The following is a 12,055-nucleotide window of genomic DNA, read 5'->3' on the forward strand; positions in this document are numbered from 1 at the left end:
CCATGGTCCCTCAGAATTCCCTGTGTCTTCAGGCTTTGTCTGCAATGGGAATGGCTCATCCATCTTCTAAGACGCATCTATCTGGAGTCGCAAGGTGGTTCCAGAGGTGCAGCTCCTACACTCTTCCTGTGGCCTGGCCTAAGCTCTGGGTGCCAGCCTCTGTCCTAGGAAGAGATGGTGCGGGGGGGGGGGGCATGGGAGAAACCATAGCTCCTCAGTTCTGAGATGTTTATCAGTTTGCTTTTAGGAGCAGAGAGAGGCAGAGGTGCTGAGGATGAAGCTAGGGTCTGGCAGGGTACTTCACAGTCCCCCATACCAATAGTTAAGCTACCAGCCAGAGTCTCTGCTCAGCTCAGAACCCTTTGGCAAGTCCTGTGTTTAAAGCGCCAGGCCCCCGCCCCGGGAACAAGTCAGCCTTGAGCCCCCCTCATTCCCTTTCCTTTCGATTTCTATGAATTTTTAGTTTTCCTCCTGGCCCTGTCTCCTCTCTCCCCTCTCTTCCACATCCTCATCCCCTCAGACCCATCTACCCCTCAACCCCATCTGACTGCCAATTGAAAAGGCCTGAAAATAATGTGAAATAATATAGTTTATCACCCAGAGGCTGCTGACAGGCAGTGCGGCCACCTCTGAAAACAGGCGGGGAGGCAGGGAGGGCGAGGAAATTATAGGCTGCACAAAGGAGAAAAAGTTAAAGTGAGAGCTCCATAAAAGAAAGTGGAACTATTATGCTGCAAAATGCCAACTCATTACAAAGCGGCCAAATAAGAGAGAAATACGGTGCTGCCTGTAATAGCAGTTTACAAGGGAACATTGTACAGCAACAGAAGAGATGCTGCTATAATTTGCTCTAACAACTCCAATTATCCCTTTTATTGATTTGGCAACACATTTAATAGGAGTAGCCACACCTCTTCTGTTACAAATCATTAAAGGTGTTGAACGGTGTAATTTTAAAATTGTCCTCCTACAGTTGTCAGTATGACAGCATAATTCTCCCTGATTTCGGCTATGCAAACACCGAGGCACGGTCATTTCCCCCTTACAAGGCCAGAGATGTTGTCAGCCTGGGTTTTTTGTGCAGAAACATCCATTTAATACATATCTTTTTTCCCCAGCCGGCTCTCCTAATTGCAGTGAGGCTTGGTTTAGTGGTTTGGTTTTTTTTTTTTCTTCCCCTTTCTCATTCTTTCCCTCTCTTCTTCCAGCTAGATGGTGTGTGTGATGGGGATAGTGGAGGGAGGGAAATAAACAGGCTGTTTGGCCTTCTTCTCTTTCTTCCTGGGCAGCCCTAATTGCTTCTTAAGTCTGGGCCGGGCACTTAACATCCGGGGGCGCAGGCCGGGCGCGCAGCGCACAGCCTCGGGAGGCCGGCGCGCGCCCCCGGGAGAGGCCGGCGCGCGCCCCCGGGAGAGGCCGGCGCGCGCCCCCGGGAGAGGCCGGCGCGCGCCCCCGGGAGAGGCCGGCGCGCACACGGTCTCGGCAGGCTCCCACCGAGCGGAGCGGGCCTGCGGGGCGGAGGGAGGATGCGCGGGACCTGGCGGCGCTGGGTCGGGGTCAGACTCAGGGTCGGGGTCGGGGTCGGGTGGGTGGGTGGGACAGGACTGGGGAACGTGGGAATCCGGAGTGTCCGGCTGGGGAGGATGGGGCCGAGGATGAAGAGGAGAGGCCAAGGCAGAGGGGTTGACGGAGAGGGGCCGCAGGAAGGATGAGCCCCGTCCTCGCGCTGAGCCCTGACTGTCCTAATGGAGCCTTTTGCAGGGTTATTTGTCCCGGGTCGGCCCCCCTTGCAGCTTCCTCGCCAGCCTACCCGCTCCCTAAGGGAGTGTTGCAGTTTGCTGCATTCCAGGGACTACCCCAGCCAGGAGGCCCTCACTGATCTTTGCTGAGTGGAAGCAAACACGGTGTGAGGAAGAAGTCTGAGGGCAGTAGGTTAGAAGGGCTCAGGTGGTGGGAGGTGACTGGGAGGGAAGTGGTGGGGGATTGGGGTGGGGAGGGGGCAAGTGACTCGTTGGGAGTCTGACCCTGTGCTGTTAGGTGCGGCGATAGGGCTTGGGTGAGGTTCATGTCCTCCTCTTCTCCAAGACCACACCTAAACCCTCTCCAGTCCCGTGTGTGGTCTGTGTTCTCTTGTGTTCAAATCTTGAGGGGCCACATTCCTGCTAGTAACCAGTGGCCAGGTGCTGTGGGGGAAAGGGGTGTGCTTTGAGTAGTCAGGACCCTTTTCCAAATCCACCTCTGAAATCTTGGACAAGTTCCCCACCCTGACTCTCATCCTCCTGCGAATAACCTTGTGAAAGGTGGAGCTGGACCTAGAGGTTCTCTGAGGGGGTCCTCCCTTAGGTGACCTCCAGTGGGCCAGGCTCCTGAGCAGGTGATGAGAATGAAGCAGGCATCCTAGGAACACCTGCTCTGTGGCCTTGAGCTCCCATGCTCTCCCACTGGAATTGGACCTCAGCTGCAGTAGGAGGAATTTAACTTAAACCCAAAGAATGTTAGCTCTCAGGACTGCATGGTTCCAGACTAGGTGACTGGGGACTTTCTTAAGGTCAGGAGAGACCCTTACTCTACGCTGGACCAGCTGAAGGGCTCTTGGTTTGGGTAGGCATGGTCGTCACCGAGAATACACAGGAGCTGGGTTCTTGGCCTTGGCTCCCCGGACACTTGGGGGATGGGAAGCAGCCCCAGCAGCTGTCATCTCCCTAACATCTGCAGACCTTGTTTGCCTTCATCGGGGCCTGGCTTTTCCTCAGCTGAGCCTGCTGTGTTCCTAAAACGGAAAGCCTGGCCAACCCCAAAACCCCACTCTCGCATCCTCACAGGAGAAAGCTTGGGGTCTGCTTGGAGGTCCTAGAAAGGAGCCTTCTTCTGTACTTCAGCACAGCAGGGGCGTTGGTGTATGTGTGCATGTGTGCGTATCCGTGGATTCCCCTCTCTTGCTCTCTCTCTTGCACTCCTGTGTGTCTCTACTTCTGCTTTTCTGTTTCTCCACACCTCTGGGTTTCTCTTTGTGCCTTTCTCTCTGGCTCTCTTTTTTTTTGTGCTTCTCTGGGCTTCTTTTCATCTTTGTGTTTTTTGCTCCCTGTATTGTAATTTCTGTTTCCATGCTTGCTCTCTCTCACCAGACCATGAGCTCCATGAGAACAAAGGTTGCCTTTATCTCCCTGTGCCTGCACATAGTAGGTGCCTAATCCATTTCTGTGGAATAAATGAGTAGATATATAACTGCTCCAGAATCCTTTTGTGTTTGTCTGTACCTTTCTAGGTCTCTGTGACTCTCTCAGAAGGTAGTTTTGTGGCTCTGTGTATAGCAATACTTGATTTATTCTCAGGAGTCTGTGTATTTCTTGCGGGGAGGGGGGGTGGTAATTTTTCCTCTCCTTGTCTATGTCTGTCTTCAGGTCTGCTGGTCTGCCTGTAGCTCCACATCTCTCCCCATGCCTGCTGGCTCCGACAGCAGGAGTGTAAAGGGTGCCGAGTGCAAAGCAGATGTCCTCCCTGGGAATTCATGTTGGGGGAACTGGACTCTCTCCACATAGTGAGCTCTCAGACTCTTCATCACAAGAGGCTGTGAGCACCCCAAACTGATCACCTCCTTCTCATCCGTAGGTAGGGGTGAGCTGTGGTCCTTTCCATCTCTTCAGCTCACCATGACCCCAATCACAGCACCTGCCCTTCTCTAATTGGCTGATGTCAGTGGGAAGGGGGGGTGGAGGGAAAGCTGATGTCCAAGGAGGAAATCCCATTAGGGGAGCTGGAGCCAAGTTATTAGTGGTTAAGATGTAATTGGAGTTAGTGAATAATTTCATTCGATTCATCATGTATTTATGGCACACCCAACTGTGTGACCTTGGGTGAGGTGCTTCACCTCTCTGATGAAATAAGACCTCAATGTTTGCCAAGGACCTTTGGATTTCTGGCATTTTGAGTCCCTAATGTTGGAAGGAATCTCTCTCCACTGAACATTGATCACTTGCTACTGCCTCTCTCCTGGGAGGCACTCATACCTTGCCTCGGAATTATTCGTGTGCTTGCCCAAGTTCCCGTCCTAAATTCTGCACTCCTTTAGGGCATGGTCTTATTTATCCCCCACGGTTAAGTGTCTGGCACACAGTGGGTGGTTTATCAGTTTTCCGAATGGATGACTGAATGATTGAATGCTAGAGACTGTGATTAATAACAAATAGGATTCCACAACCCTGCACTTAAGCAGCACCCAATTTTTTTTTGGCGAGGGAATGATCCTGCCCCTTGCTAGCGTTGTGAACTTAAGTGAGTTTCTTAGCCTCTTTGTGCCTCTATTTCCTAATTAATAACATGCAAGTATAACAGCTACCACACACGGTTTTGTGAGGATTAAATGCAATCATATATGTAGTTAAATCCCTAATGCAGAGCGTTGCACGTTGTAGACTCTTACTATATATTCCTGCTCCTTTCCTAAGCGGAGAAGGGGCACTAACCCCTACAGATATCAGAAAGGGAGAAATCAGCGTTGGGTGGGTTTTTTAGATTGAGGCTGGTGAGTGGTGAATCTCTATTGGTGGGTTAGACACTGCTTTCTTGTGCCCCATGGGCTTTTGGCTTCTTTTTATTTCCCCTACCCCTGCCACCCCAACACACACAAAGATGGATAGACAGCAGGGGCTCAGAAAGTGTTTGTTGAATTAGTGAATAAAATGAAAACTAATTTCTTTGTGGCTAAAGACAGATCCTGAATTCAGGTCCTCAACTGAATTACCTGGCTCCCTTAAGAAATCCCTTTTCCCCATAGTGCCAGGTGGGTACTTGACTAATCGGGGGATCATTTCATAAGTTGCATAAATGTCTAACCACTATGCGGTACACCTGAAACTAATATAAAATATCGAATGAAATATTTTATTGAAAAATAAAAAGTAAAAAAATAAAGCCCCGTTCCCACCCCCCAAATCCACCCCACACACATTGATTCAGAATCTCTAGGTTTGGGCTCAGAATCTAATATTTTTTTAAAGCTGCCCAAGTGATTCTGACTTGTGGACAATAGTCTGGCTTAGGACATGACCCAGATGATATATATTTAATGCACATTTGAAAATCACTTATCTGGTTTTAAGATATAAATACTAAACATTATTTGAACATTGTTTATAAAAAACCTACATTCATACCCCATGTCTCCTCGGATACACTGGGGACCATTTCAGGCTAACACTGGAGTCAGGGTGAGGAAGGATGAATGTTTAAGTGGAGCTTGGTGTTGGGACTAGAGGGATTGCTTAGCTCAGGTCACAAATGTGAAGGGACCGAAAGGGAAAGCAAGAAGGTTGGTGGTTATCTGTAAAGCTGTAGACCCTAGAGCAGGTTACAAACTCTCACCTCCTGGAGTCTCCCCTCCCGAGACTTGGGAAGGGACACCGGAACTAGAGAAAGCAGCTTTATCTCCCATATCGTGGCTCAGTCCAGCCTTGATTTTCCAAGGATTAAATGGCAGGGGTAGAAGGAGTAACTAAAATAAATAATAAAAACAAATGAAAGCTTCTCTGTAAAGTTTTGAAATGAATTTGTGTTTTCGACGTCCTTGGTTTATTATGTCTGCAGTGCTTGTCATTACAAGGCATGACTGCTTGCACTTAGATATGACCTGCACATGCTGGGTGCCTACTATATTGATGCTAACCCGATCCCGCAAGGTGGAGGTCATTATTATTTCCATTTTACAGATGGAGGACAGAGGATCAGAGAGATCGACCTACTCAAATTTACACAGCCAACTAGGGGTAGAGCTGGGAGGTGAACCTAGATGCCTTGACCCAAGGCCCATGCTTTTCTACCATGCCTTCCAGGGAAGGGCCCCAAGCCAATGGGTTTGGGGATTCACTCTGAATGTGGCTGAGCTCCAGCAGAGGTGCACCTGGTTGAGTCCTGATCACCACTTTGGTTCCCTCCATTCACTGAGTGGCTCCAGCTGGTGGAGCATGGGGAGAGAGGGTTAGCTCTCTGGACCACACCCCCATCCTTCTTCTGGGCCCTCACCCCCCTAATCTTTTTTCCTGAGTGGTCCCTCCTTCAAGTGTGCCTAGTGCCCAAAGAGGCCCCCTTCTCCCCTCACCCTCTTCTCCCTCCCTGTTTTATTTTACTTCATTCACTCACTCTTCATCCACAAATCACTCAGCAAGCATTCACCCAGCTTGACCAGGCGCTGTGCTGGGCTTGGGCATCCAGGGATGGGGAAGACCTGATCCTGGCCCTTTAGGAGTTTCAAACAAGAGAGAGCAATAAATTCAGTGCTGATATACTGGGATTAGCACTGCAGGAGAGACAAAGGCAGAGGAGGAACCATCTTCCAACTTGGCCCTATGAAAAGTGGGCTTTTTGTATTGCTTGTAACATGGGTGCAGCTGGAATGGTTAAAAGTGGCCACAATGTGGGGGTATGGTGAACACTTCGGGTGCCAGCTGTTTGGATTGCCTAGAGGGTGCCTAGCTGGTCGTTCACATGGGCCACTAGCCTCCGAGGTGGGAGGGGCCCCACCTCCTCTAACTTATCTCTAGGGCTCCATCAGAAGACTTCTTTTTTCTGCCTTATTTTCAGGTCCTTTGAAATGATCTGTTCTTTCAGAAAGCCTTCTCCTCCTTCCAGGCTGTGTTCTTTCCTAGAGTTCTGCTTTCCCACTGTGTGTGGTTATGCACACACGTGCTTGTATGAAAGAGCAGGAGAGAGAGAGAAGGAGCATGTGCTTACATCCCATCTTAGCCTCTCTTCATCATTGGTCTTAAGCAGGAGATGAACTGGAGCCCCCATTCCAGGCAGAGAACCCCATCTTTGCCCTGTGCAGGGGGCACAATGGCACAGTGGCCACAGTAGTCCCTACCCTCGTGGAGCTTCCAGCCTGGTGGGGAAGAGACAGCGTGCTCATTTTGCATGATCTGAGTCCTCACTAGAGACTGAAAAAAGGAGCCAAGGAGAGGAGAGGCAGGAAGTGGAGGAGGAATAAGGAAAGGCCTTGGCTGTGGGAAGACCAAGGGAAGAAGTATGCAATGAAAGGCCGACAGCTACCACTGCCCAGGAAGACAGGAACCAGGGACCCTTGGTAGGAGCGAGACTCCTCACTTCCGCCACCAATGGCTGAGCCTCCAGTTCTGGAGGTGGACTGGGCCAAACCAAGACTAGGCTGTGTCCCCAGTAGAGGCAGCATAGGAGTGTGTGTGTGTGTGTGTGTGTGTAGCGGTGGGTGGTGGGGTAGTTCTGAAGTCTCAAGGCCAATAATGTTAAACCAGCAGAAAAAGCTTTGTGCTGGCCTCAGCTTTTTCCCATTCGCTCTCCCTCATCCCCCCACCCCCAGATTCCCAATCCTCCTCTTCGTGTCCTGCTCCTCCTCCCTTTTCCATTTGGAAGAAGGAGGCTTGCTGTCTTTGTATTTTAACTGTAGCAAAAAGATTAAATTGTTTACGAGCCGGGAGCCTCGGCTGGCTGGATGAGCCGGAAGAGACAAAGATAGACATTCTAATTCTCCCCTGTTCTCCAGGCCTCCGTCCCCCTGGCTGCTGCTAATTCTTTTATCTGCCCCCAACACTCCAGGCATTATGTGCATTCATAAAAAAGGGGGGGGGGAGGAGTGGAGAGAGCCCTCGCCGAAGCCAGCAAAATTACTGTTCTCTGCGCGGTTTCTCCGATAGCAATCTCTTGAATGCTGATTACTTTTTTTTCCCTCTTCATGCCCCTCCCTTCCCAGCACCCAACATAAGTTGGTCTTTAACCTTATCTTAGCAGCAAGCAGAAAGACACACACTCAGTGGGGTGGGAAAAAAAAAAAAAAAGCAAGGGAGGGTGGAGGGAGAGGGGGGAAAAAAGCCCAGCACAGAGAAGAATTACTGTTATCTCCCCACCAGAAGAGGAACAGCGGAGATAAGGGAGGCCTGAAGAATTAAAAGAATCGTAGCGTTGGGGGCTCTAAATTCACGCCGAAGCTGGTTGTATTTGTCTGTCACGGGGGTTCATAATTTTCTGAGGTTGTTTTGATAGACTTATTGTGCGGACTGCATAGAAAACTCATCAGCATTTGTTGCCTCTGAGCATTATTGTCAGAGGTAACTGCGTGTCTATAGACTGGGGGAGATAATGGCTGAAGTAGAAAGCAGATAAAGCCAGGGCCCTTCTCATTAAGGGCTATCTCTGCCTCCGCAGACCGGCTAGGATTGAGTGACTGGGGCGGCAGCACGGGGCATACATTATGCCAGCTAAAGCGAAAGGCAGCGTCGTGACTGCGGGCAGCCGGGTGGACCCTGGGCCCATGATGAATGGCGAAAGGGGGCTCTGGCATCACGGCCCCAGTTTGTCAGCAGGGGTGTGAGCAGAGGGTGCCCTGGGGCTCACTGAGCTGCAGGGGTTTGTGGCAGAGTGGTGTGGGGGGTGGAGGCAGATCTTTGGTTCAATTCCACATTGCACAGATGAAGTCCAGAGAAGGGAGGGGGCGTGTCAGAGGCCACTGGTGAGGGAAGGCAGAGCAGGTTTTCTGATCCTGGGGTCCTCTACCCCTGTCCATACCTCACATGTAGTGTCATTGAGAGAGGCGAGCCTCCCATAACCCAGGCCACTGTCCACGCGGAGGCATGGAAGGTTCATGTCCTCTTAACACCTAAGACCTCCCCTTCCCTGGCACATTCTTGTGAGTGCCCCTGAGGAGCCAGGTGCTGTGGAAAGCTACAAGCACGTTTTGTGTGTAAACCCACTGGCCATCCTCCTCCCTCCATTTATCATGGAACGACCTCCCTTCTACTAGCTCCCCCCTGCCCCCCAAAAAAATCCAGCAAAGGTGAGTGGGCACATCTGGGAAGAGAGACTCACAATGTCTTCAAGTCCTAAATTCAGGCTGGACCAAACTATACAGTAATGGTGAAGGCCAGCGTCAGCCGGCCTGGGCTTTGTGCAGCTTAGGATAAGGGCCCTTCTCTGGCCTTTTTTTCCATCTATGAAATGGGATGATAAAGTAGCCTGCTTCATAGGGTGGTTGTAACGACTGATGAGATTATTTAATCTAAAAAGATTTGCTCACACAATGCCTGGACATACTAAGTGTTAGGACACCTGTTACTATCTTTATAATTACTATTCCTCTGGGGGCCCTAAGGGCCTCCTGTGCAGCTTCCTTTTTCTTCTGACCCAGGGTGAGGGCTCTAGGGAGAGATGTCTGAGCTGTAAGTGAATGTTTCATTCTTGTCTCTTGCTCTCATAAAGGCGGGGCCTTGGTGTTTCCTGAGTCCATCCCTTTCAGTTGGCTGTTGAGCGACTGAGGCCCAGAGAAAGAAGGGACTGGCCCAGGATGTACAGCAGGTCCCAGGACAAAGCACCAGGTTTCCCAGCTCTTGGAGACTCTTGCCTTCTGCCTGGCCAGGCAGGAGAGAGCACAGATATTTGCAGCCATAGGGAGCAGAAAGGAACGAAGGCCATGCCACTGGCCCCAGGGGCCCTGAGCCCATATCTGAGGCTGTTCTGGTCTACTGCTTGCTGAGCATGACCTGGAGCAGGCACAGGAATGTGAGTGCTTTTAGCATTTAATTGATCTACATTTGTTTTGGCTCAGGCTGACTAAGAAGCATCATGAGCACAGGGATTTGGGTTGGGAGGAGATGAATCGGAACAAGAAGAGGGGCCCCAGACAGACATGGAGGCATACAGAGGATCAGACTAAGGGTGGCTGGCCACAGAGTCTGCAGTGGAGACAATGGGGAGCCACCAGACACAGCCTCTTCTGGTATATGATCGAGCCCAGCACTGCCCCTCTCACATCATCCAGGCACTTGGCCAGAGTTCAAACCTTGGCAGGGGGTAGGTTAAGGGGCCTAGCATCTGTTAAGCACTTCTTACATGTCATGAGTTCCATACTCATCTTCTGTTATCTTTACAACCACCTAAGAGGAAGGCCTTACCATCCCCAGTTTACAGGAGAGAAAACTGAGACCCAGAGAGACGAAATAACAGGCTTAAGTTCACACGGCTTGTAAATCTAACTGGGATTCGAACCCAGGACTCTCTGACGCAAAAGTCCAGGATTTATCTACTCTATATCTGCCCCATCTCCCTTTTAGGGCCAATTGGTTCCCAGCTCCTTCCTTCCTTCCTTCCTTCCTTCCTTCCTTCCTTCCTCCCTTCCTTCCTTCCTTCCTTCCTTCCTTCCTTTTCTTTTTCTTCCTTCCTGTTTTCCTTCCTTCTTTCCTTCCCTCCCTCCCTCTACTTTCTATTATCAAGCTCCTACCATACCCTACCCACAGTGTTGGTAGTAATACATCCCTCTGGCCCTCTAGGACTAGTAGGGAAGACTGACACAATATAAATTCCTACAAACAAGCAGTATAATAGGTGTGAGTGACAGAATACAGGAGTACAGAGAGGAAGAAACTAACACTCTAGGGTGGGGAAAGAAGGTCAAGGGGACTACTGAATCAAGCCTGAAAGATCAGAAGGTGGACAAAGTGGGGAAAGGCATTCCAAGCAGAGGGAACAGCTTGTACAAAGACATGGAGGCAAGGAGGAGCGCAGAGTGAATGTTGAGTCAGGAGCTGTGTGGGTGCATATGGGGCTGGGGGTTGCAGATTGCAGGGAAGAGCCTTAAACATCAGGGGAAGGAGACTGCTTCAATCGGTGAATCACTGGAAGCCCTGAGTATTCCAAATAACTTGAAACTCTACCCCCCTGGAAAGTCAGGCTCTGCTAATGACCACTACTGTCATCAACCCCACCCTCCTCAGCTGTCGCCAGCTCAATGAGGGGCTGATTCCTGATGGCAGAGTTTGGCAGGAGCGGCAGAATGTGGAGTAGAAAGAATGTAGATTCGGGAATGCCTGAATCTTGTGAACTGAGATTTAAATCTCCACTTCAGGCTGTGTGGCCTTGGGGGCCAGGCATGTCATCTCCCTGGACTCAGTTTTCTAATCTATAAAGTGGTGACAACACCTATCACACAATAACTGCAAGAATTATCCCAGAATGGTATAAAGCACCTGGAGTGTTACAGACTCGAAATAAATGTCAGTTCTTCCTCTTCTCCTACCCTGCATGCTGCCAGCATTCTGGTTGGGTACCTCTGTCCCTGCTCTCACCTGCAGGACTCACCCTCTTTGAGGCTCCAGGTAGTTTCATGGGTTCAGTCAGATTGGGTGGAGGAGTAGATTTAGGCCATTCTGGTGGCCAGAATGAGGAAAATGGCAAGTGCAGCTCAACCTGGAGAGAATTCTGGCTGAGAATCTGGAGACTTGACTGAGCCCTGGCTAACTGGCTGTGTGTTCGTGTCGTCATTGGCCCTCTCTGGGCCTCAGATTATTAACCTATAATCGGAGTTGATCCATCTCTAAAGTCTGCTCCGGCCCTTAACAGTCGGGGATTCTAGGAGGCAAGGACCAAGGATCCACAGCAAAGGCCTGCAAGCCCCTTCCTCGGTGGCAGTGAAGGGGGCAGCAGGGAAGCCAGTGGCGCTCTCAACGCAGCCTCGCCCCTGCTGGCTCTGAGATCTTTTCCCTCCGCGGGATTTATAATGGGCTGAATTCATTTGCATGACAAAATTGGCTCGGGTATCCAAGTGTTGCAGGAAGACAAGTGTAACATTACGCAGAACAAGCAGCCGGGAGGAAGGTTACCACAGACAATGAGGGAACAAGCCACCCGCCCACCCGCTGCCACTGCCAACCTTTCATCCTCCGGCGTGGGGAGCTGCCGGGGGCAGTGTCAGGGGCGGGGGAGGAGAAATCAGCAGGCCTAGGTGATAACTGCCTGCCCAAGGATGTGGGGTGGGGAGACTCCTGCTTCCAGTGTCTTCCCACTGTTATAGGGAGGTTACCTTTGCTATTTATAAATGCCTCCACCCTTTAAATGGTTGCAAGATTATCTCTCCACTCTTAGGACTTGATTACACAAGCACTTTCTGAACCACTCTCCATGCACTTGTCCACTCATCCACCTATACACTGTATCATTCATCCATTCACTCTCTTACCTACACATTTACCATCTATCCATCCACCTTATTTTCCTTCCTTCCTTCGTTCCTTCCTTCGTTCCTTCCTTCGTTCCTTCCTTC

The sequence above is a fragment of the Pteropus medius genome, unplaced genomic scaffold (genome assembly GCF_902729225.1).
Source record: "Pteropus medius unplaced genomic scaffold, Ma_sr-lr_union100, whole genome shotgun sequence".
NCBI classification, from domain to species: domain Eukaryota; kingdom Metazoa; phylum Chordata; class Mammalia; order Chiroptera; family Pteropodidae; genus Pteropus; species Pteropus medius.